This window comes from Pseudorca crassidens, chromosome 13 (assembly GCF_039906515.1).
Source record: "Pseudorca crassidens isolate mPseCra1 chromosome 13, mPseCra1.hap1, whole genome shotgun sequence".
Lineage (NCBI taxonomy): Eukaryota > Metazoa > Chordata > Mammalia > Artiodactyla > Delphinidae > Pseudorca > Pseudorca crassidens.
In genome coordinates, this window is record NC_090308.1 from 68,620,028 (window position 1) to 68,644,032 (window position 24,005).

General features: G+C 42.2%; 1 protein-coding gene across 1 annotated transcript in view; it reads right to left on the reverse strand.

The window, feature by feature from the left end:
* HTR1E (5-hydroxytryptamine receptor 1E) overlaps nt 1-12,752 on the reverse strand; it is a 72,689-nt gene extending 59,937 nt beyond the window's left edge. The window contains exon 1 of the mRNA XM_067702636.1: nt 12,342-12,752. The gene's annotated coding sequence lies outside the window, so the exon portion shown is untranslated. The remainder of the gene's footprint in view (nt 1-12,341) is intronic.
* Between the last annotated feature and the right edge of the window lie 11,253 nt (nt 12,753-24,005).

The following is a 24,005-nucleotide window of genomic DNA, read 5'->3' on the forward strand; positions in this document are numbered from 1 at the left end:
TGCACTCCTGGTTGACCCTTTGATTGCAGCCTTGTGAGAAATCTGAGCCAGAGGACCCAGCTAAACCATGCCCAGATTCCCGACCCACATAAACACTGAAATAATGAAAATCTGTTGTTTTAAGCCATTAGGCTTTGGGGTAATTTGTTATGCAGCAATGGATAACTAATACATATTTTAAATTCCCATAGTAGCCCTATGAGGTAGTACTATTATGCCAGCCCTGTCTAACAAATGAAGACATTAAGGTTTAGAGAGGTAAGTAATTTTCCCCAAAGCAAGCAGATAACAAGTGGCTGAGCTGGGATTTGAACCTGGCTCGCTGAACTCCAAAGTTTGAGTTCCATGCTGAATTGTTCCCTTGGAGGAAAACAAGATGCAGTTTGACTTAACACAGGTGATCATGTAAAGGATGAATTCCTACAGCACACACTGATTTGAGAAACTTCTCTAGAGGTGGCAGGGCAGGTATTATTGTCCAGCAGTAATGATGACAAACCATGCAGCTCACAAGCCAGGAGGCTGGGATGTTAATCCAGGTTCTCTGACCTTAAGTCTTTGCTCCATGCATCCTCACCCTTAGATTCATGCTCATTTTTATTAAACTGGCAAACCATATGCTACTAATACCACGTTTTAATATAATAACAGTAATGTGTAGCAATTTATTAACAATAGTATGAACCATAAATTATTAATTAAATGCATGTCAGTGTTAAATATGTCTAAGAAAGAGGCACTCAGTACACTAAGGCAATATGAGAGATTATCCAAAAATCAGTGAGACCTGGCTGGCCACCTTTCACCTTTTTGGTAAAGGTATAAATCACCATGGATGTGCTGGAGAAAACCGCTCTATCTGTATCACAAGAGCACTGCCTCTGCTACCAAGCTGAAAACCAAGCAAGACTCGTGAGCTTGGAGATTTTTCTTTCCTCTAAAGTCATTTTCATGCCTTCTTGATAAGATGCTTCATTTATATGTAAGTTGCCAAATCCTGGGGTCAGCACATTTTGGCCCTCCAATGCCTTGGACATCAGGTGAGGTCTCAGGTGGCCTTAGAAACAGGCTTATCATGTCACAGAAAGGGTGAGGAGATTACACGGCTTTACTAGTTTAGAATCTATGAAATATGCTTGCCAATATGAATGTATCCTGTAAATTTATTTGCTAATTGCCAACTACTAATAAAATGTCATATTTAATACTTGATTTTTTTTTAGACCATCTTTGTAAGGAACTAAATTAGGTTCAGAGGGACAGAATGATCAGAAAGTTAAAACAGTTCAAATGAAAACATAATGAAAGAGGAAACTCTGCTTCTTTCCTTGAATGTTTACTTAAATTATGCTGGACTATATGGTAGGGGAGTATTTATGGATTACTAAATGTCCACTTCTTCTGCCAGGTGACAAAAATTTCTTTGAGAAGGGCAGAGTTCAACATTAAAATCTGCACCATGAAGTAAAGTTTTAAGAGGTAAGCTGCTTATCATCAAAAAGAGCACAAATAACAAATGTTGGCAAGGATATGAAGAAAAGGAACCCTCATACATAATAAGTAGGAATGTAAATTGGTGCAGCCACTGTGGAAAACAGTATGAAGGTTTCTCAAAATACTGAAAATAGAACTACCTTATGACCCAGCAATTCCACTCCTGGGTATATATTTGAAAAATCAAAAACACTAATTTGAAAAGATACAGGTACCCCAATGTTCATAGCAGTATTATTTACAATTGCTAAGATATGGAAGCAACCTAAGTGTTCATCAGTAGATGAATGGATAAAGAAGACATGGTATAGGGACTTCCCTGGTGGTCCAGTGGTTAAGACTCTGCCTTCTAATGCAGAAGGCGTGGGTTTGATCCCTGGTCAGGGAACTAAGATCCCACATGTCATGGGGTGTGGCCAAAACTAAAAAAAAAAAAAAAGAAGAAGATGTGGTGTGTGTGTGTGTGTGGATGGAATACTACTCAGCCATAAAAAAGAACAAAATGTTGCCATTTGCAGCAACATAGATGGACTTGGAGGGCGTTATGCTAAGTGAAATAAGTCAGACAGAGAAAGACAAATACTGTATGATATCACTTACATGTGGAATCTAAAAAATACAACAGACTAGTAAATATAACAAAAAAGAAGCAGACTCACAGATATAGAGAACAAACTAGCGGTTACCAGTGGGAGGGGGAGGGGCAGTATAGGAGTGGGGGAGTAGGAGGTACAAACTTTTGGGTATAATATAGGCTACAAGGATGTATTGTACAGCCTGGAGAATATACCCAATATTTTGTAATAACTAAATGGAGTGTAACCTTTAAAAATTGTATAAAAATTTTAAAAGGGGGAAAACCAAAAAAGATGTAAGCTACTTAAGTAAGGATACTGTTCTTGTTCATTTATGGTAATACAGGAGAGAATTAGTTAGAGTGCCACATGGTGTGGTCAGAAACCATGGAGTGATAAATATTACAGAATTCGTGGAGATGAGTTTTGGAATGTGAAGTCCCTTCCGGTAGGGTCCTTTCCTTCAGCTTCTTCAGATGAGGTGGGCTTTCATTTCCCATTCTTCTAGGACTCTGACAGAACCTTTTGACATTTCTCAGGACTGTTTTCTCCCCAGTGATTTGCAAGCTTTGTAGATATCCCTACAATAATATTGTTGCCAATCAGGCAAGCTATTGGCTTTCGTATATTTTTGTACACTCATCTTCGTGAGTTCCTCCATTCTTTTTAATGGCACTTTTCATTTATTAACTTGAGTTTTCCTAGTAGATAATCACATCATCTATAAATAATAATATAGCTACAGCCTGACCAGTATTTATAACACCTCTTTTCTAGTCTTTTTTTTTTCTTTTTCTCTTTTCTTTTTTCTTTGCTCCCCTTCCTTCCTTCCACATTGATTAGAACATTTAGATGAAAGTTAAATAATGGTAGTATTAGCAGGCATCCTTGTCTTATTGTTATAGTGTTTTACCAGTAAGCATGATGTTGGCTATTGTTTGAGAAAGATGTTCTTACTGTGAAAAACTGTTCCTTACTGTTTCTAGTTTATTAATAAATTTATTTCTTCTACTTTCGGTTTACTAGTTTTTAAAAAAATTAGGAATATACATTGAATTTTGTAAACTTTTGGTAGCCTTTGAGATGAACATTGGCTCACTGATGTGATATTTTTGCTCATTTTAAAAGGAAGTTTGCTTTCCCCACAAAGAAGACTGTGGAAATAAAGTATTTGTAACATGACAGCAAAATGTTTTCTTGCTTAAAGATGACACACCTCTAATCTGGGTTGTAGTTCTTTGAGTTCCCTTATACGTTTTCTGTTTCTTTCGCTGTGACAAAAACATTTTCTTTTGTATGGCATGCTGACCCCGTGGCCACCCCCCTCACCCCCACCACCCACCCAGACCCATGCTACCCAAAGTGTGGTGTGCAGACAAGCAGCATCAGCATCACCGGGAGATTGTGAGAAATGAAAATTCTTGCCCTCCCCACCCTACTGATAGTAGCTTTGCAGGTGGGGCCCAGGCACCTGAGGTTTAACATGCTTCCCAGGTGGTTCTTCTGCACACTGAGGTTTAAGAGGCATCACTACAGAGCATGCAGAAACCATGTGACTTTCTAGGTGCAGAGCAACGACAAATGCAATTCCACAATTCCACCCTGGGACCAGTCTCTCTTCCTGCATGTACAGAGGGGGGATTTGTGAGTGGATCCAGAGTGTGGAGATGAAGTGGCTGGAGAAAGCAGCCCACAAGAGCATGCTCTGGGGCTGATCTGAGGCAAAGTTTAGTAATTAAAAGAGGAAAAATTCTTGCCGACGGGGTTCAGGGCAGTGGAACTCAGCCTGGATCCATCGCTGTTTATTTTGTACAAGACCAGCGCCACATCCTTCAACTAAACTTAGGTCAGGATTATTTCTACAACACCCCACACAGGAATAATAATGAAGATAGTGATTGTAATAATACCTCAGCTTCTTCACAGCCTATGTTACACTACCCTTTCTTTACTCCTCACAGTAGGTCTAGAAGGCAGGAATTGTCATTCTCATGTTAGAGATGGGACAACCCAGAGCGATCAAAGAACTTACTTTAGGTAATAAGGGAGGGGGAGGCGTCAGATTGCAATCAAGAAAAGCAAACTGGAGAACTGCAGTAAGAACGTTGGAGAAAATTAACACAGCGAAGGCCAAAAACTAATGACGTTTTCTTAACAGACCGTGTTTCTTTCGTAATGATGCTTTTGCAGACACTAAAACCGTTTTTGAAAGGAGACCAAACAGTGGGAGGAAAAGCAAATAGGACCCAGGAATGGAGCTCGGATGGATGCAGAGTATAATTCTGCCCTTTCTGGGTCACAAAAGTGTTGGGGAGAGGCCCTTGGTAGGAATTCACTAAATACAGTCGTGGGAAAGCTGGGAGCAGCAGCCCAGCATTAAAGGCAAAATGGAATGAATCATCAGGTCAGAGGCAGAGTTTCCAGCTAAGGGGCTGCTGCGTGTGGTGTGTGAGCAGGGGTTTCCCCAGCAGAATCTGCTCCAAGAGGTTCTTCAAACCGATAAGTATCATCCAGTCCCTCGTCAAAGATGTACAGCAAAAACCCCTTTACAGGATAGCATGTTACTGAGTTGAATAGGCAGAGATAGTAAGGAGAGGTTTTCATGAGCAGTTTTTCTATTATATTTCAGTCTTCATGCAGGTCCAGTTATAAAGGAGCAGTTACAGCAGTCTTTCTCAAGCATTAAATACAGGCATCACCATTACAGGCGTGCGCATGCACACACACACATACACACACACACACACACAGTCCCTTTAGGATCATCTAAAAGGTTACTACTGAAGACAGTTGGCAGTATACCCTCCCCACCTTCTTAAGAGAAGTTCTGCATCAAGGGGTCACGTGTGTTTATAGGGGGTCTTGCCGCCCTTCTTCTTTGAGTGGTTTAAGTGATGTATTTACTTGCTGAAATGGTAGGGAGGAGAGATGAAAGGCAAATTGGCAAATTAGTTACAACACTTTGGAAGCTCTTCAGTGGCTTAGAAACCTGGGTATAATGAAAAAAGTCAATGCAGATCTCACAGTTAGAAGGAGCAGCCTGGAAAGTTATCTAGTTTAACCCTCTCTAGTTGGAGTCCATATAAAAAAATGTCCTGAGATGGACACAGAGACACGCTGCCCAGATCTCTCCTTCAAGAAAGGGCTTGTACATTTGCAGCAACATGGATGGACGTAGAGATCATCATACTGAGTGAAGTAAGTCAGACAGAGAAAGACAAATATCATATGATATCGCTTATATGTGGAATCTAAAAAAAGGGTACAAATGAACTTATCTACAGAACAGAAATAGAGTTACAGATGTAGGAAACAAACTTATGGTTACCAGGGGGGAAAAGGGGGTAGGGATAAATTGGGAGATTGGCATTGACATATACACACTACGATATATGAAATGGGTGACTAATAAGGACCTGCTGTATAGCACAGGGAACCCTTTTCAGTACGCTGTAATGGCCTATATGGGAAAAGAATCTAAAATAGAGGGGATATATGTACATGTACAACTGATTCACTTCGCTGTATGCCTGAAACTAACACAGCATTGTAAATCAACTATACTCCAATAAAAATTTTTTTTTAATTAAAAAAAAAAAAAAAAGAAAGGGCTTGTAGCTAGGCCGCTGGGTTTGGGTCAGGACAGCCCTTTCAGGAATGTCCTCAGCTGCAGAGAGCTGGGTTGTGCCCTTCTCAGGGCAGCCACTTTCAGTTCCTGCCGGAGGAAAGGTTGGGAAGCCTGACCCTGTGGCCCAGCTTGGGACAACTCTGGTGGATCATTCTAGAATGCTCAGGCGCCCCCCGGAGGCCCACATTGCAGCTCAACTTCTCCCTCTGCCCAATCCTGCTTCCTCCCCTTCCTCTGGTGTGGTTCCCCTGGGCATTCCCTAATACACATCCGGTACCATAAATCCCATCTCAGAGTGTGTTTCTTAGAGAGCCTGACCCGTGACAGGTCCCCAGCAAAGCCAAGTACACAGCCCATTGGCGGTCTAACTGCATTTTCAGATAGTGCTTGTCTTTCATGCAGTGCTGGCATCTGCCGCTCTGCACATTTTAACTGCGTCAGTCCCCCTGAACCAACCAGAACAAGACTAGGCTCTCTACATTCTACTTCCTTTATTTCCATTCTCTTGCCCTGAATTCTGTCTTGTAGTCTAAAAGGTAAAAAAAAAGTTTTAGTTGATTCCTCCTCGTCTCCTTCTTTGTTTGGAATTGTGCCGCTGAAAGGAGGTAAAACTGAAGGGAAAGCAAATGATTCACAGGTCACCAGCTCAGGAAATACGAAGTAGTTCATGTTCCCTTTGAGGTTCCCATTGTAATTCGGGGTGTGAGGGCTGCTGGGGCAGGAGGAAGGGTCATGGGGGGAGCCAGGGGACAGACTGCTTGTGGCAGAAGCACAGATTGGGGCAATTATTTTTTTTTTTTTGGCCGTACCCAGCGTCATGTGGGAGTTCCCCCGACCAGGGATCGCACCCACGGCCCTTGCATTGGAAGCATGGAGTCTTAACCACTGGACCGCCGGGAAGTCCCCAATTTGGCAATTCTTTTAACCTTCTGAGAGCCAACAAATGCGTTTTTACTCATTCTCCTGTGTTCTCAGTCTTGGTGAAAGGAAACATTAGTCACCAGGTTTAGAAAGCTGGAAACAACCCAAGTGCCCATCAACAGTAGAGTAATTCATTAAACTGTGGCGCATTCATACAGTGCAACGCGATTTCAACCACAGCAACAAATCACCAAGCTACTGGTATCACCATCCACAAGAATAAATCTCATGAATGTAAGATTGAGCCAAATTACAAAAGAGACCATTCTATGTGATTTATGTGTATATAAAGCTTAAAATAATCAGGGCTTCCCCGGTGGCACAGTGGCTGAGAGTCCGCCTGCCGATGCAGGGGACACAGGTTCGTGCCCCGGTCCGGGAAGATCCCACATGCCGCAGAGCGGCTGGGCCTGTGAGCCATGGCCGCTGAGCCTGCGCGTCCGGAGCCTGTGCTCCGCAACAGGAGAGGCCACAACAGTGAGAGGCCCGCGTACCGCAAAAAAAAAAAAAAAAAATCTATGATGTTGGAAGGCAGGGAGTGGTTACATTTAGGGAGGAAGGTGAAGGAGTGATGGGGTGGGGACAGAAGAGATTTGTGTAGTGAAGAGGTTCTATTTCTTATCTTGGTGGTGGTTAGTTACCTGGTATGTTCACTTTGAGAAAGGTCACTGAGCTTAACACTTATGATTTGTACACTTTTTGTATGTATATTATTCTTAATAAATACATTTAAATACATTTACAAATTCTGTAATGATTCCCCCAGGCCTACAGAGTAAAGTCCCAAGTCATAGCATCCCCTCCATGACCAACATTCTTTTCAAACCTTCTCTCTAGCTATTCCCCTTGTGTGTGTTCACATCACTCACTCTGGATTTTTTGCAGCTTCCTGAAAACGACAGCAGGTCCAGCAGTTGGATGACAAATGTAGTTTTTAAATGAATGAATGAATTTTAGGGGTTGATAATACTTACCCTGCAGTGCTTCTATGAGCATTAAATAAAAGAATATATGTGCAGTTCTTAGCACAATTCCTGAAGCATTGCAGACACTCATATTACATTAGTTCCCTCCTCTTTTCCCCATTCCACCATATATGAAAGGGCTTATGAAAACTCTGCACATTATTATAATACTGTAGCTGAAGTCATTTTCTGGGAGGTATTGCCTATCAATCTCACTATTAGGCAGAGTTTACTCCCCAAAGACACTTTGGCTTGTCTTTGATTCCCAAGAATACAGATCTTGACACAAATTTGACTTTCATGGGCAAGCTGTCCCAACCAAACCCATACTTTCAAGTTTAAGTCAGATCCTTCCCAGATCCCTTGGAAACATCACCATATACCCATTATTTGATAAAGGGATAAAGAACGGCTGCAGATAAGGAAAGACATTTCTCAGGGTCTGGTTTTACTTTACTTGGGCATTTTCGGTAGATGAGGTTGTTAGAAGGAGCTGAGAGCTTTAGAACTGCAAGGTGCTGCTGCTACTGGCTGCTGTCTTTCAAAATACTACCTTCTTACTCTAAAAATGCTTTCCTTCTCAAGCCAGATTTCACAAAGACCTTCCATCTGGTCTGTACTGATAACTAGAATCTTGAGATGCTCATTCCTTACAACTTAAAATGATCCACATGTAGAAGGATTGGGTTTTACAGCTTCTTCCAAAGGATTTTGTCTTCCAAATCCTACAACGCACGTGTTGAGAACTGGTGACCAGGAGAGAGCTCTAACAACAAACCTATTACAAGTGTTCTGGTTATGTGCATTTTTCAGAACTAAAAGCACTGAAATCTATTAGGACAAAGACCACAGTGACCAGGTAATCCACAGGGGATGAAACAAACAAACAATAAGGTAAAAATGAAAAATAAAATCAGAATCAAACTGTATCAGAAACAGAATTCTCAAAGATTTTGCCAATTTGTTGTGATTCAGGAACATGCCAACTGACTGAATGATCTCTGTAAGTTCTGGTTCTCAGTTTCTCAATCCACAAAATGTGGAAACAAATACCAAATTATAAAAAGGTGATGGGATATTGATGAAAGTCCTTTCATTCCTAGGAAGATAGACTTTGGAAGGATGACTGGCCCCAAGCTTTAGAGGCCCCAGTACTAGTTTTAGAAAATGACTCAGGGAGGAGAAAACAGGAGAAGTCAGATGCTGTAAAGAGCCACTGCCCCATTTCCCCCCCTTTTCTCTTCCCTCTCCAGCCATCTACCCCTCTCCTCACCCATATAGCATACTTATCTTCAGTGTTTCCCTGCAACTAATGTTCATATCATTTCCCATGCGTAAAAATGTGGGAGGTGGAGCATAAAGGAGCATAAAGCTAAGATGCCCAGACTCACCTCTGCCATGAGATGGCCTTGATAGAATGTGGTATGAACAGGAAATCCTTATTTGGTTGAAATTCACCACTTGAGCAGCCTCGAGCTTATTTTCTCATGTAAACAAGCCTATGGAAATAGAGGGAAGCCCTCTCTATATTAAAATATTAGACTTAAATCTTGTACTTTTAAAGGACAGTATAGAAATAAAGTTCCAAGAAAGACTACAGAAACATGAAAAAAATGACACGTGTATACAGGTGAGGCGTGGAAATCAGATGCTTGATTAGTGTGAAGATAACCTAGCAGGTCAGGGCCTGAGGTTTTCTGCAAAGGGATCTACTTTTGATTTGAAGCCTTGAGATCCTGGTGGTGGTGGTGATTGGGGGGGGGTGGGTTTTTTTTTTTTTTTTTTTGCGGTACGCGGGCCTCTCACTGTTGTGGCCTCTCCCGTTGTGGAGCACAGGCTCCGGACGCGCAGGCTCAGCGGCCATGGCTCACGGGCCTAGCCGCTCCGCGGCATGTGGGATCTTCCCGGACCGAGGCACGAACCTGTGTCCCCTGCATCGGCAGGCGGACTCTCAACCACTGCGCCACCAGGGAAGCCCCTGGGGGGTGGTTTAATACGTCCATGGGGAGGTACTTGAGCCAGCTGGGGACAAGGTGCCACTAGAGACATATTTCACTTCACTCTCCAGTAAGAATCTCATCAAACAGCAGGGAATGGAAACATATTGCAGTGTCATCTGGGCTAAAGATGTGTCCTGGATTTTTGTCTCTTCCTAGGTCCCATCTCTGAGAACCTTGGCTATTTTCCTCCAAAGAATAGAAATTTATTTACATGATTGATGCTGACCAGGCATCAATAAGAAGAAATGGGGAGCAGATGTTTCTGAATAGATACCAGAAAGGCTAAGAAAAGTGATATCGGGGAGGGCTTCCCTGGTGGCGCAGTGGTTAAGAATCTGCCTGCCAATGCAGGGGACATGGGTTCGAGCTCTGGTCTGGGAAAATCCCACATGCCACGGAGTACCTAAGCCCATGTGCCACAACTACTGAGCCTGTGCTCTAGAGCCTGTGAGCCACAACTACTGAAGCCCATGCGCCACAACTACTGAAGCCCACGCCTCTAGAGCCCATGCTCCACAAAAAGAGAAGCCACCACAATGAGAAGCCCGCACACCACAATGAAGAGTAGCCCCTGCTCACCACAACTAGAGAAAGCCTGTGTGCAGCAGCGAAGACCCAATGCAGCCAAAAATTAAATAAATGAATAAAACAAAATAAATTTAAAAAGTGATAGCAGGGAGAGTTGCAAAGGAGGTGATGGCTCATGTCTCAACATGTGCCTAAGGGCACGGTGTGCCAGGAGCACTGCTCTGGGAATATGCCCTGTGTAAAGTCACCATGGGCAGGAGAAGAGAAGAGAAGGAAAACTTGAGTTTACTATGTTGATTTCCATGGAATTTTAAATTTGTCAGCTGGTGGACATAAACGGCCAATTTGAATACTTTTTACTTTGAAAATAATCTGTGAAGTCTTCATCCCTGGAAGTCTTCCCAAAAGGAACAATGACCACCTAAAGGAATGTTTGGGCGTGCATAAACCATGATTCTGAGAATCTGAGTCTCAGCTACATTATTTTTTTGAACTCTTTTCCAGCTCTTTCCAGCTCATCATGAGATCTGCAGCAACCCTTGGGCTTTGACAGCCCGTATCGGGTGATGATGACATGATAGTTAAGTTGTATCAACAACGATGAATCAGGATGTGAATGAGCTTCTCTGTATAGCTCTCTAGTGATGAAATACCTAGCAGAAGTACTTCTCCCACTTCTATGCAGCAAAATGGTTAGTAGTGGAGGTACTATGCAATTTTAGAAATAAGCAACATACTTCGCTTTAAACATGATTACAGAAATTGAGCTGAGCCCCATTTAGGAGGCCTGCTTCATTTTCACAGTTCTGTGGTCTGGGGGCTAAATTTCTGAAGGGAGGAAAAAGGCAGGCAGGCAGGCATATTTTCTGCATTTGCTAAGCCGCCCTCAGACACTTCTACTCATTTATTTGTTGAAGACAGGATCATCTCATTGAATTCAGCAGGTAAACAAGTACACCAGCAAGAGAAGAAAGGCTGGCTCATAATCTCCTCTGTATTTCAAATATGTATTTCTAATATGTTCCCCATGGAAGAGACTGCACAGGGAACCAGACCCAGGCCCCTGCTTCCTGCCCCTTGAACAGGGTTAATTCAGGGAAGTCCCGGATTCACAAGTCCACCCTGGGTGTTTAAGGTCATGCACATTGCACCTGAGTGTATAATTATGGCAAACATACACTGTGGAGCAATGTCAAGTTCAGATCTGAGCATATACTGCTTGGAGCTGGGAGTGAGAGAAAAATGGTAAGAGAACCCTGAATTATTTGGGGAAAAAAACCCTCCCCCAATCCATTTGACCATCTATTAGTCCCTCCCAGACTCAGAGATTTGGTGCAGGAAGCACGGAAGGACAATAAGGAAGGTTAGGAAGAAGCACCCTGGGAGGCTGACACCCTCTGCTTCATCCTTCTAACTCAAGGACAAGCAGGGTTAGGTTGAATACAAGGTCTTACCCCAAACTGGACGCAGATGGAAACACATAAAACTATATGATATTTTAATAACGCACAACCTTGATAGCCTGAGATAGAAGCAGGAACCACTTCCATTTAGCTTCAATTCCCTTTCATTTTCACTACGTAGGGGGCCAGTCTCTCACCTTGCAGTACTGGGTGGAAATAGCTTAAGACTAAACTTCCCGTCTTCACTCGCATTTCCAAGCTTTATTTGGTAATTTAAGAAAACGAGTCAGCCCCATCACCTCCCCACCTGGGTATTTTCTTTCTCAGGAGCACATCACTGTTTTCTGACCGCTGGAGCAACCGTGCATTCCTTTCTAATAAAAGGTTTTTCCATCAGCGTTGGCTCTGCATTCCCCCTCGTCCTCCCGCGGTCCCCGCAGCATACCCGTCTCCTCCGGACTGCCACCTAAATTCCTTTCTGGACCAAGCACCCCTTTTCTACCTTTACTTAATTTTTACGCCGCCTCAAATCCTTCTGCAAGGAAGCCGTATAAAATTCTCAAAGCACAGTTCTACACAATGTCGACACTCAGGTTCACACATCTGGGGTGCTGTTTGATCGAGAACCGTGTCCCGTGCTAAGAAGTCCAGAGGCAGGCACGGTGCCTGGGCGAACCCCGTAGTCGCCCTCCCCGGGCCCTAATCCCCGCCGCCTTTGAGCCTCAGACCGGGCAGAAATCCGCCAGCCCGAGCCCGAGCCCGAACCTCTGCCTCGGGACGGGGTCAAGGGGAGGCCGAGGCCGTACCGGAAGGCGTGCGCTCCTCACCTGGTGGACGGTGCGCGCAGCCGCCGCGCACTGGGCAAACCCGGGCGTCCGGTGGTTCCAGAAGTCTCACTCCGAACCGCTCCTTTTCCTCTCGAGCTTTACCAAAGCGCCGCTTCTCACGGCACCCGGCTTCGGGGCGCTTCGAGCCCGGGCGCTGGCCCCTCGGGCGCCCTTTGCCCGCGCGGTGACCCCGGGCTGCGGCGAGAAGAGGCCGGGAGCGCGGCGCGCAGGGCGGCAGGCGCTGCGTTCCGCCACGTCTGGGCGCCCCGACAGGAAGAGGAGGCGAGAGCGAGAGCGGGGAGGAGGAGACGGACCAGGAGAAGAGCGGGAGCGCGGGGCCGTCTGTTAAATCGACCGGTAGGTTGCAGCCGTCCAGGACACCCTTGAAAGGAGAAGGGGGTGGGTGGGATGAAGAGGTGGGGCGGGGTGCAGTGCGGGGGTGGTGGTGGACGAGAACAGGGGGCCGGAGCTCCGAGGTGCTTCAGGTCTTGCTTAGGCTGTAAAAGAGAAATTCTGGAGCTGACGGCGCCCCAGGGCTCCCAGTTGCCAACGCTAGAGGGCAGCGCTGCCCGCAATATAAACTTGGCCTAAGGGGAGGGGGGAGGAGTGGACGAGGGCCCTTCGCTGGCGGCGGGCCAGTGGCTGCTGGGAGAAGCATACCCCGTTCCTCTCTCCTGTGGCCAACCTGGCTACGGGGGAGAGTGGGGCAGATTTGGACTTTGTCTCCTGCGGTTCCTCCAGGCAAACCCTCTGGAGGTGAATTATTCCTCAGCTTTCCTCAAGGGGAAAATTCCAGTCAACATCCACAGGATGTTTTACGGACAGGGATGGGAAGAAGCGGGTGGGGGGGCAAATTGGGGTGGAGAAAAGTTGGCAGGATCTTTCGTGCTCTTCCGAGTGTTCTGAGTAGCCACCTGCCGCGAGGCCAGAGAATTTAACTTGGGAGGGACTTTATAGAATCCTGGCCCGGCTGAAGGAGGCTTCCCGAGGGCTAGTGGATTACTAACTGCCTGGAACCTGGGTAGCTCTGAAATCTTGAGGCTTTATGTAGATTTATTCCATGATATTTCAGGAAAAAAATCAGATTATTTGAACCACAGCCCTGGCAGATGGGAGAGGAGACATGGGAGCCATAAAATGAAAGAGAAAATTTTACATAGACAATGTGATTTGCAGACAGCTTGATATAATCTTTGAGTTGAAAGGTCATTGGAACTTCTGCAGACAAACCATGTGGTTCCCCAAATACCTGACTCACGCTTGCCTTTGCTGTGTGTAGCCTCATGGCTAAATTGACGTGATTTTTTTCAAGTAGCTTGGCAATTCTAAAGGAAACAAAATCCTTCTTCAATTCAGAAAGCAAGCATGTGTACCCTTCTTCCTGCTTTCTGGAGTGCCTCTCAGGATCAGCAGGGACTGGGTGATGGGTATGAAGGAGAATTTCACTGAACCAGAGAAAGTTGGAAAACCAAAATCCTGAATTGTGCTTTGCTTCTGCTAATCCTATGAAACTAGGAGAAAAGGCTTAAGCTGACTGAAGCCTAACAGGAGGATGGGATGGAAGGATTTTTTTTTTCCACCAAAGAAAGGTGGTGTTTCCAAGTCATTGGAATTTTTAAAAAATTTTAAATTTTTTCCTCTATTTAAAATTTTTTATTGAATGAAATACTCTTTTTTAAAAATCTGATTTCATTTTATTTATTTGTATTAAAATTTTTTATTTTTATACAATTTTAAAGGTTTACTTTCCATTTACAGTTATTATAAAATTATTGGCTATATTCCCTGTGTTGTACAATACGTCCTTGAGCCTATCTTACACCTAATAGTTTGTACTTCCTATTTCCCTACTCCAATATTGCCCCTGCCATCACTGGTAACCAGTGGTTTGTTCTCTATATTTGTGAGTCTGCTTTTTCTTTTGTTATATTCACTAGTTTTTTGTATTTTCAAGATTCCACGTGTAAGTGATATCATATAGTATTTAGAAGGATTCTTTAAATTCTATAGTGCTTTACAATTTTCAGAAGTTTCACACATGTGATTTCATATAATCCCGTAATAACCCCCCTTTTCCATCTACCCTTATATTGCCCCTCCCCCTTCCCTCTCCCCACTGGTAACCACTAGTTTGTTCTCTTTATCTGTGATTCTGCTTCTTTTTTGTATTATTCATTAGTTTGTTGTATTTTTTAGATTCCACATATAAGTGATATCATACAGTATTTTCCTTTCTCTGTCTGACTTATTTCACTTAACATAATGTCCTCCAAATCCATCTGTGCAAATGACAAAATTTCATTCTTTTTTATGGCTGAGTGGTATTCCATTGTATGTATATGCACCACATCTTCTTTATCCATTCATCTGTTGACACTTAGGTTGCTTCCATATCTTGGCAATTTTAAATAATGCTACTATGAGCATTGGGGTGCATGTATCTTTTTGAATTAGTGTTTTTGTTTTTTTCAGATATACCCAGGAATGGCATTGCTGGGTCACATGGTAGTCCTGTTTTAAGTTTTTTTTGAGAAGACTCCATGCTGTTTTCCACAGTGGCTGTACCAATCCAAATCATCATTTTGAAATATGTTTGATGATAGAGGTGTTATGTAAAAATAAACAGAACAAGAATCATTCCTCATCATTAAAAAGAAACTCACAGAATCAAAGTTTTGTAGATATCCCAGGAGCAAGGACATGGTCATACTCTGGCAACTCTGGAGTCCTTCCAAGAGATGAAGGAGATTCTATTCTTTCCATTCTATTCTATTCTTTTTTAGGAAATTAGCTTATCTATTCTTTAGTTATTACAGTGTAGGCAACTATGGAAACATGTATCATACACTTGGAAACTCTGCTGAACATACCTCAGAACACCCCTGCTTTAGCAGATTTCAGCTTCTTGAAGTTCATGGTTATTCTCAAGCTATGAATGAACTTCTGGGATATATTTTACCAGTTTTAATGAAAGCCAACATCTGCTTAATTAGGAGCTGATAATTTAGCTGGTGGATTGCCCATTTGAATTTCCACAAGGTTCTATGAGTGCTTTAAGATTGTAGGTATATGTAAATCACATACTGATTTCATGTGGAGAGCTCCTTGTCAGTTTAAAACATATCTATAAGGATTGAGTTGGAGCCCTGAGCACATGGCATAGCAAACTCATCAACTTTTGGTGTGAACTCAAAAGTCATTATGAAGGAATTAACTGATCAAATTTATTCATTCAAAAAATGTTGATAAATGAGTACCATGTTCCAGACATGAGGCAGCTTCTGGGAATACAATAAAGAAAATATAGTTTCTTCTCTCACAGAACTTAGCATCTGGTGGAAAGTCTGATTCACAAACTGTAAGTCCAATCCAAAGTAATAGTTGGGCAAAAGGGGAAGTACAGGGAGGGGTGGGAACGCAAAGTGGGGGGAATCCTGGGAATACTCAGGGAATCCCAGCCTGAGTACCAGGGAGTATTAGCTGGACATGGGGGTGGTGGTTGGTAGTGGTGGGAAGTGGAAAAAATGATGAACAATGCGTTGCTTCCGAGGCATATCCCAGTCGCATTTGTTAACTTTCCACGTGGATGTTGGACACTTACTTCAACATCTGAGGGAGCAAGCATGCACATTTTCCTACCAGAAGATGGCCTAGAAGCTTCTTAAGGTAGGGGACTGTGTATGACTTGTTCATCCCAGCAGTAGTACGGGGAAAAGTCAAGACCCTAGTAGACATTTATCTGTAATTTCCTACCTCCACCGTGGAAGTAGGAATAAAGTGAGAAGGGAAGGAGTTATAATGGGGAGGAGCTCACAGTAATTGAGCTCACAGAATCCTAGACGCTTTCCACATGATAGCCTACCAAACAATCCCAATAACCGTATGACATAGTTCTCATCTCTTTTACTGTTGATTTCAAAGAATGAGCTTCCGATTGCTTTCTAGATTTATGTTGTGACAAAAGCCAGAGGAGTATGAGATGTCTACAGTTAGCTTCCTGTATTAGTCAACTCTCAGTAAGTTCCGCTATGGTCACAAAGCATAACCTGCAAATCTCAGTGGTTTATTACAGCAAATGTTTGTATCTTGCCCACAATACATATTAGCTGTGGATTAGCAGGTTCACTCCACATGTTGGTCCAGGGACACAGGCTGATGGAGCCAGACCATTCTTAGGCGGAGGGAAGAGTCATGGCAGAACATCACAGTGCTTCTTAAAGTTTTTGCTTAATTATAAGATTGATCATTTCTGCTCCCATTCCATTTGTTAAAGCAAGTCACTTGGCTGAGTCTGATGTCAACTGAATGAAAAGTATACTTCCTCCACTGGGAGGGATTCCAGGGAAGGGCTGTGTAGAGATGAGCCTAGGAGTGACAAATATTGTCCACCAGGTATTCAAATGACAAGTGTCCAGCAATGCTTTTGAATGAAAGCATTTTCTCTTTAAAAATATTTATGTATTGACTTTATTGGCCAATGGTGTTCACCAAACTCAGGATATGGGGAGCAAAATAATAAATCTAGGCTGATTAACTTAATTGATTAGACTACGTCATCAGAGTCCCAACTTTACAGGAACAGTTGTCCTTGCACTAGGAAAAAGCTCCTTGCTCTGGCAACGGGCTGGCTCTTTCTCCACATTAGCACACGTTAACACCTGTTCCCATGAAGAAGTAAGTAAGGCAGACTAGGTTGGTTAGAACAAACATAGCAAGGAACAAACCCTCAGGCTCTAGAGGTATTGACAGGGGCTCATGGTCAACCCTTCTTCATGGAAAGTGATCATAGGAAGCAGCTCACTCAGTGGTGAGTAGAAATAGGTTATTTTCAATAAATATTTCTTGCACACCTCCAACCTGGAAGTTTGAAATAATATATGTAGGACCTGGTCCCTGCCCTCAAGGAGCTCAAAGTCAAGGTCGGGGAAGGTACTTCCATGGATGACTTCATGGAAAAGCTAAAGGAGCAGAGAAGCCTAGGTGGAGGAATTGGGGCTCAGCTGGATTTGGAAAGATGTGCAGAGGACAACTGGGCTTTCTCAGTGTAGGGCTGATCTTTCTGCCTCAGTGCCTCTCTTCCTGCCCTTGGGAAAAGGAGGCGCTCAAGGGTAAGTACATTGCTGGTGGTCATATAGGTGGTATGTGCTGAGCTAAGGTTTGAACCCATGACTGCTCTAAGGCTTATTCTTTTTCATTCCATTGGAGTGTGTTCCAGAGATGGGCTGATGGAGCTCCAAAGAAAGCTTGGTTATGGGAATGAGTGGGCTGTGGAACTCAGGCTCATGAAGCAAGGGATTCCTGTGGGAGTATTTGACTGTGAGGATGGGGGTTTGCGGGGATAAGAGAGTACCTTAAAATGTGTTTATTATTATTTATTTTTATCAGTAATAGTACTACTTTGTGTAGAGATTGACAACTTTCAAAGCACTTTGTCTTCAAAACTGAGCAATGTCAAATCATTTCTTTAAAGAGGAACAGGGTTTACAATATAACATATTAGGTGACAATAACACCTTCACTTTGTATTTATTTATTTAGTTTAATAGCTTGATTGAGGTATGGTTTATACAACGTAGCGTTCACCCATTGTGAGTATACAATTCAGTGGTTTTATTAGCTTTATGAAGTTGTGCAGCCGTTACCACAGTCCAGTTGTAGAACACCTCCAGTGCCCTAAAACGTTCCTTCATGGCCGTTTACAGTCAATTTCCCTCCTCCCACCCCTGTCCTAGGCAGCCACTGAGCTGCTTTCTGTTTCTGTAAGTTTGAAGATCAGCACATATGAATACGCAATATTCTGTGTCTGGCTTCTTTTACTTGGCACAGTGTCTTTGGGTTCATCAGTATGTAGTATGTACCAGTAGTTCCTTTCAGTTGCTGAATTGTTTTCCATTGTACAAATATGGCACATATTTTATTTTGTTTTAAATTTAATTTTTTATTTTATATTGGAGTATAGTTGATTTACAACGTTGTGTTAGTTTCAGGTATATAGCAAAGTGATTCATTTATACATATACATGTATCCATTCTTTTTCAGATTCTTTTCCCATATAGGTTATTAGAGAATATTGAGTCGAGTTCCTTGTGCTATACAGTAGGAACTGTATATGATGATCTATATCATATATAGTAGTGTGTATATGTTAATCCCAAACTCCTAATTTACCCCTCCCCCCCCAACCACATTTCCCCTTTGGTAACCATAAATTTGTTTTTGAAGTCTGTGAGTCTGTTTCTATTTTGTAAATAAGTTCATTTGTATCATTTTCTTTTAAGATTCCACATATAAGTGGTATCATATGATATTTGTCTTTCTCTGTCTGACTTACTTCACTTAGTATGATAATCTCTAGGTCCATCCAGGTTGCTGCAAATGGCATTATTTCATTCTTTTTTATGGCTGAGTAATATTCCATTATATATATGTATCACATCTTCTTTATCCATTCCTCTGTCGATGGACATTTAGGTTGCTTCCATGTCTTTGGCTATTGTAATTGATGGACATTTAGGTTGCTTCCATGTCTTGGCTATTGTAAATAGTGCTGCAATGAACATTGGGGTGCATGTATCTTTTTGAATTATGATTTTATCCAGATATATGCCCAGGAGTGGGATTGCGGGATCATATGGTAGTTATGTTTTTAGTTTTTTAAGGAACCTCCATACTGTTCTCCATAGTAGTTGTATATAGCACATATTTTAAAGTCCAGTCACCAGTTGCTGAACATTTGTATAATTCCTTAACTTTAAATAGCACTTTTAAATTTACAAATCACTTTGATATACATTATCTCAGTTGACCCTCATGAATCATAGGAAGAAGTCAAAGCAGGTTGTTATTCTCATTTTATAATGACAAGGATGATAATAATAGCTGACATTTATTGAGCTCTTACTATTTGCAGCACTGCTCTAAACATGCTATGTATATTAACTCATTTAATCTTTGCAACAGCCTTATGGGGAAAGGGCCATTATTATCCTCATCTTTTTTAAAAAAGTATTTATTTATTTATTTTTGGCCGCATCAGGTCTTAGTTGCGGCACGCAGGATCTTTTGTTGCGGGCTTCTCTCTAGTTGTGGCATGCAGGCTCCAGAGCACATGGGCTCAGTAGTTGTGGTGCGTGGGCTCTGTAGTGGTGGTGCATGGGCTCAGTAGTTGCAGCGTGGGCTTAGTTGCCCTGCGGCATGTGGGATCCTAGTTCCCCGACCAGGGATCGAACCTGCGTCTCCTGCATTGGAAGGCAGATTCTCAACCACTGGACCACCAGGGAAGTCCCTATTATCCTCATCTTTTAGATTGGTAGACTGGTTCAAAGAGGTTAAGTAATATTCCCAAATCTTTGTAGCCAGTAAGTGGCAAGACGGGGGTTTAAAACCAGGCAATCTGACACCAGTAGTGAGGCCTAGAGAAGTTAGGAGATGACTTGACTTACTTAAGGCCATTGCTAGTAAATGGAGGTGTTTCTCTCTCTCTCAACATGGGCATATTTGATATAAGTTTATTTATCAGATCCCAGAGAATTTTAGACAAAATTGGACAGCTTGGACGTTAATATGTAGCACACTTCTTTTTGTATGGATGATAATATGGCTGAGAAAAGAAAGAAAGATGTATGTGTCCTGTTCCAAAATCGCATATCTGGTCAGAGGCAGGGCCTGGATTAGATTCCAGTTCTCCTGACTCCAGAGTTGGTACTTTTGTCATTAGCCTCTTCCTTAAAGATCAATACAAAGCCTGATGTGATGGAAACATTTAGGATCCTTGGAGACAGAAAGAGGATGAGCTTGTATTAAATAGGGGGATTCTGAAATGGGAAGTAAAAGCTGAAGGAGGCATAATTCTTTGAGTTTGGAGCACAAAGAATGCATGTCTGACAGGGCTTGAAACCTACTTTAGCAAAGTCTTGAATTCACAGGTGACTGGGCCAGCATGAGAATTTCATGTGTGTCATGTATCTATCTATACAGAGAGAAGAGGCCACAGTCCTATCAGAAAGGGTTGGTGTTAAAATTTTTTTCCTTTAAATTTAGCTACAGCAGACTCTGGAAACTATTATCAACAAGTACTTCCCAAAGTGAGTCCTTGGAAAGAAAATAAATCGAGTTTCCCCTGAGAGCCCCTCTCAAAATTTCAGCTCTAGGAACTTCAAATATGTTAAATGTAGTGCCTTTCTCTCATCGAATGTTCGACCCATTCCTTTGTCCTCACGTTGTGTGTGAGGGTCCCTGGTGTTACACCTTTATCCTTCATTAGATCCCCTTTAGGAGTATATTCTTCTTGAGCTTTCCAGATGGTATTCCCATTTTCTTTCGTTGTACTGTTTTGTTTTGTTTCATCTTCTCTACGTTACTCTCTTTGTTTTTGCTGTTGTTCTCTTTACTTAGCCTCCCTTGGGAGATGGTGCAAGCCTTCCCCTCAGGGCTGTGGTGCACGGTGGGGGAAAGTGTGCATGGTGGGGCACTGCCGGGGAGACAAAGTCTGCAGAGCTGCCTCTCAGACACCAGATTCTCCCTTCATCATGGCTTATTAGGCTTTTTGCTTTCCAGGCTCTAGAGGCACAAATTCAAGGCGGGATTTTTACTTCCCCATACTCTTTTATCTTATCAAGGACAGGCCTATCCAGAGATTTGAGTTATTCACAACAACTATGTTTGTTTTGGTTGGTTGTTTGTTTATTTTCTCTTAACCTTACAGGGGAAGTTCAGGAGCATTACACAGAGGAGGCAGAATGGAGGATGGCCTGGAAGAAGTGATGAGTCAGAATGTACAGGTTTTGGGGAAGTCATATTCCAAGCAGAAGATTAGTTTACAATAGCAAATGTGTGAATTCATTTGAGTCATAAGCTAAAGTGTTTAGAGAATAAAATAGCTCAGCGTGACTGGTCCTGGGTCTGTGTTTCCTCTTTGATTTCTTCAGTGATCACTTCGTTATTAAGTAGGGTATTGTTTAGCCTCCATGTGTTTGTATTCTTTACAGATCTTTTCCTGTAATTGATATCTAGTCTCATAGCACTGTGGTCGGAAAAGATACTTGATACAATTTCAATTTTCTTAAATTTACCAAGGCTTGATTTGTGACCCAAGATATGATCTATCCTGGAGAATGTTCCATGAGCATGTTCCACTTGAGAATGTTCCATGAGCATGTTCCACTTGAGAAAAATGTTTATTCTGTTGTTTTTGGATGGACTGTCCTATAAATATCAATTAAGTCCATATGGTTTAATGTATCATTTAAAGCTTGTGTTTCCTTATTTATTTTCATTTTGGATGATCTGTCCATTGGTGAAAATGGGGTGTTAAAAGTCCCCTACTATGAATGTGTTACTGTCAATTTCCCCTTTTATGGCTGTTAGTATTTGCCTTATGTATTGAGGTGCTCCTATGTTGGGTGCATAAATATTTACTATTGTTACATCTTCTTCTTGGATCGATCCCTTGATCATTATGTGGTGTCCTTCTTTGTCTCTTGTAATAGTCTTTATTTTAAAGTCTATTTTGTCTGATATGAGAATTGCTCCTCCAGCTTTCTTTTGATTTCCAATTGCAAGGAATATCTGTTTCCATCCCCTCACTTTCAGTCTGTATGTGTCCCTAGGTCTGAAGTGGGTGTCTTGTAGACAGCATATATATGGGTCTTGTTATTGTATCCATTCAGCCAATCTGTGTCTTTTGGTGGGAGCATTTAGTCCATTTACATTTAAGGTAATTATCGATATATATGTTCCTATTCCCATTTTCTTAATTGTTTTGGGTTTGTTATTGTAAGTCTTTCCCTTCTCTTGTGTTTCTTGCCAAGAAAAGTTCCTTTAGCATTTGTTGTAAAGCTGGTTTAGTGGTGCTGAACTCTCTCAACTTTTGCTTGTCTGTAAAAGTTTTAATTTCTCCATCAAATCTGAATGAGATCCTTGCTGGGTAGAGTAATCTTGGTTGCAGGTTTTTCTCCTTCATCACTTTAATCATGTCCTGCCACTCCCTTCTGGCTTGCAGAGTTTCTGCTGAAAGATCAGCTGTTAACCTTATGGGGATTCCCTTGTGTGTTATTTGTTGTTTTTCCCTTGCTGCTTTTCATATGTTTCCTTTGCATTTAATTTTTGACCATTTGATTAATATGTGTCTTGGCGTATTTTTCCTTGGATTTATCCTGTATGGGACTCTGTCTGCTTCCTGGACTTGATTAACTATTTCCTTTCCCATATTAGGGAAGTTTTCAACTATAATCTCTTCAAATATTTTCTCAGTCCCTTTCTCTCTTCTTCTTCTGGAACCCCTATAATTCGAATGTTGGTGCATTTAATGTTGTCCCAGAGGTCTCTGAGACTGTCCTCAGTTCTTTTCACTCTTTTTTCTTTATTCTGCTCTGCAGTAGTTATTTCCACTACTTTATCTTCCAGGTCACTTATCCATTCTTCTGTCTCAGTTATTCTGCTATTGATCCCATCTAGAGTATTTTTCATTTCATTTGTTGTGTTGTTCATCGTTGTTTGTTTCATCTTTAGTTCTTCTAGGTCCTTGTTAAATGTTTCTTGCATTTTGTCTATTCTATTTCCAAGATTTTGGATCTTTACTATCATTATTCTGAATTCTTTTTCAGGTAGACTGCCTATTTCCTCTTCATTTGTTAGGTCTAGTGGGTTTTTATCTTGCTCCTTCATCTGCAGTGTGTTTTTCTGTCTTCTCATTTTGCTTATCTTACTGTATTTGGGGTCTCCTTTTTGCAGGCTGCAGGCTCATAGTTCCCGTTGCATTTGGTGTCTGTCCCCAGTGGCTAAGGTTGGTTCAGTGGGTTGTGTAGCCTTCCTGGTGGAGGGGACTAGTGCCTGTGTTCTGGTGGATGAGGCTGGATCTTTTCTCTCTGGTGGGCAGGTCCACATCTGTTGGTATGTTTTGGGGTGTCTGTGGACTTATTATGATCTTAGACAGCCTCTCTGCTAATGGGTGGGGTTGTGTTCCTATTTTGCTAGTTGTTTGTCATAGGGTGTCCAGCACTGTAGCTTGCTGGTCGTTGAGTGAATTTGGGTGCTGGCGTTGAGATGGAGATCTCTAGGAGATTTTTGCTGTTTGATATTATGTGGAGCTGGGACGTTTCTTGTTCACCAGTGTCCTGAAGTTGTCTTTCCCACCTCAGAGGCACAGCACTGACTCCTGGCTGTTGCACCAAGAGCCTTTCATACACATGGCTCAGAATAAAAGGGAGAAAAAGTTGAGAGAAATAATTAGTAGAAGTAGGAAGAAAGAGAGGAAGGAAGGAAGGAAGAAAGAAAGAAGAAAAGAAGGAAAGAAAGAAAGGAAGGAGGGAGGGAGGGAGGAAGGAAGGAAGGAAGGAGGGAAGGAAGGAAAAAAGAAAGAAGATAAAGTAAAATAAAATAGAGTAAAATATAATAAAGTTATTAAATTAAAAAATAATTATTAAGAAAAAAATTAAAAATAAAAACGGATGGATAGGACCTTAGGACACATGGTCGTAGCAAAGCTATACAGACAAAATCTCATACAGAAGCATACACATACACACTCACAAAAAGAGGAAAAGGGGAAAAAATCATAAATCTTGCTCTCAAAGTCCACCTACTCAAGTTGGGATGATTCGTTGTCTAAAGGAGGGAAGGAAGGAAAGAAAGAAGATAAAGTAAAATAAAATAGGGTTATTAAA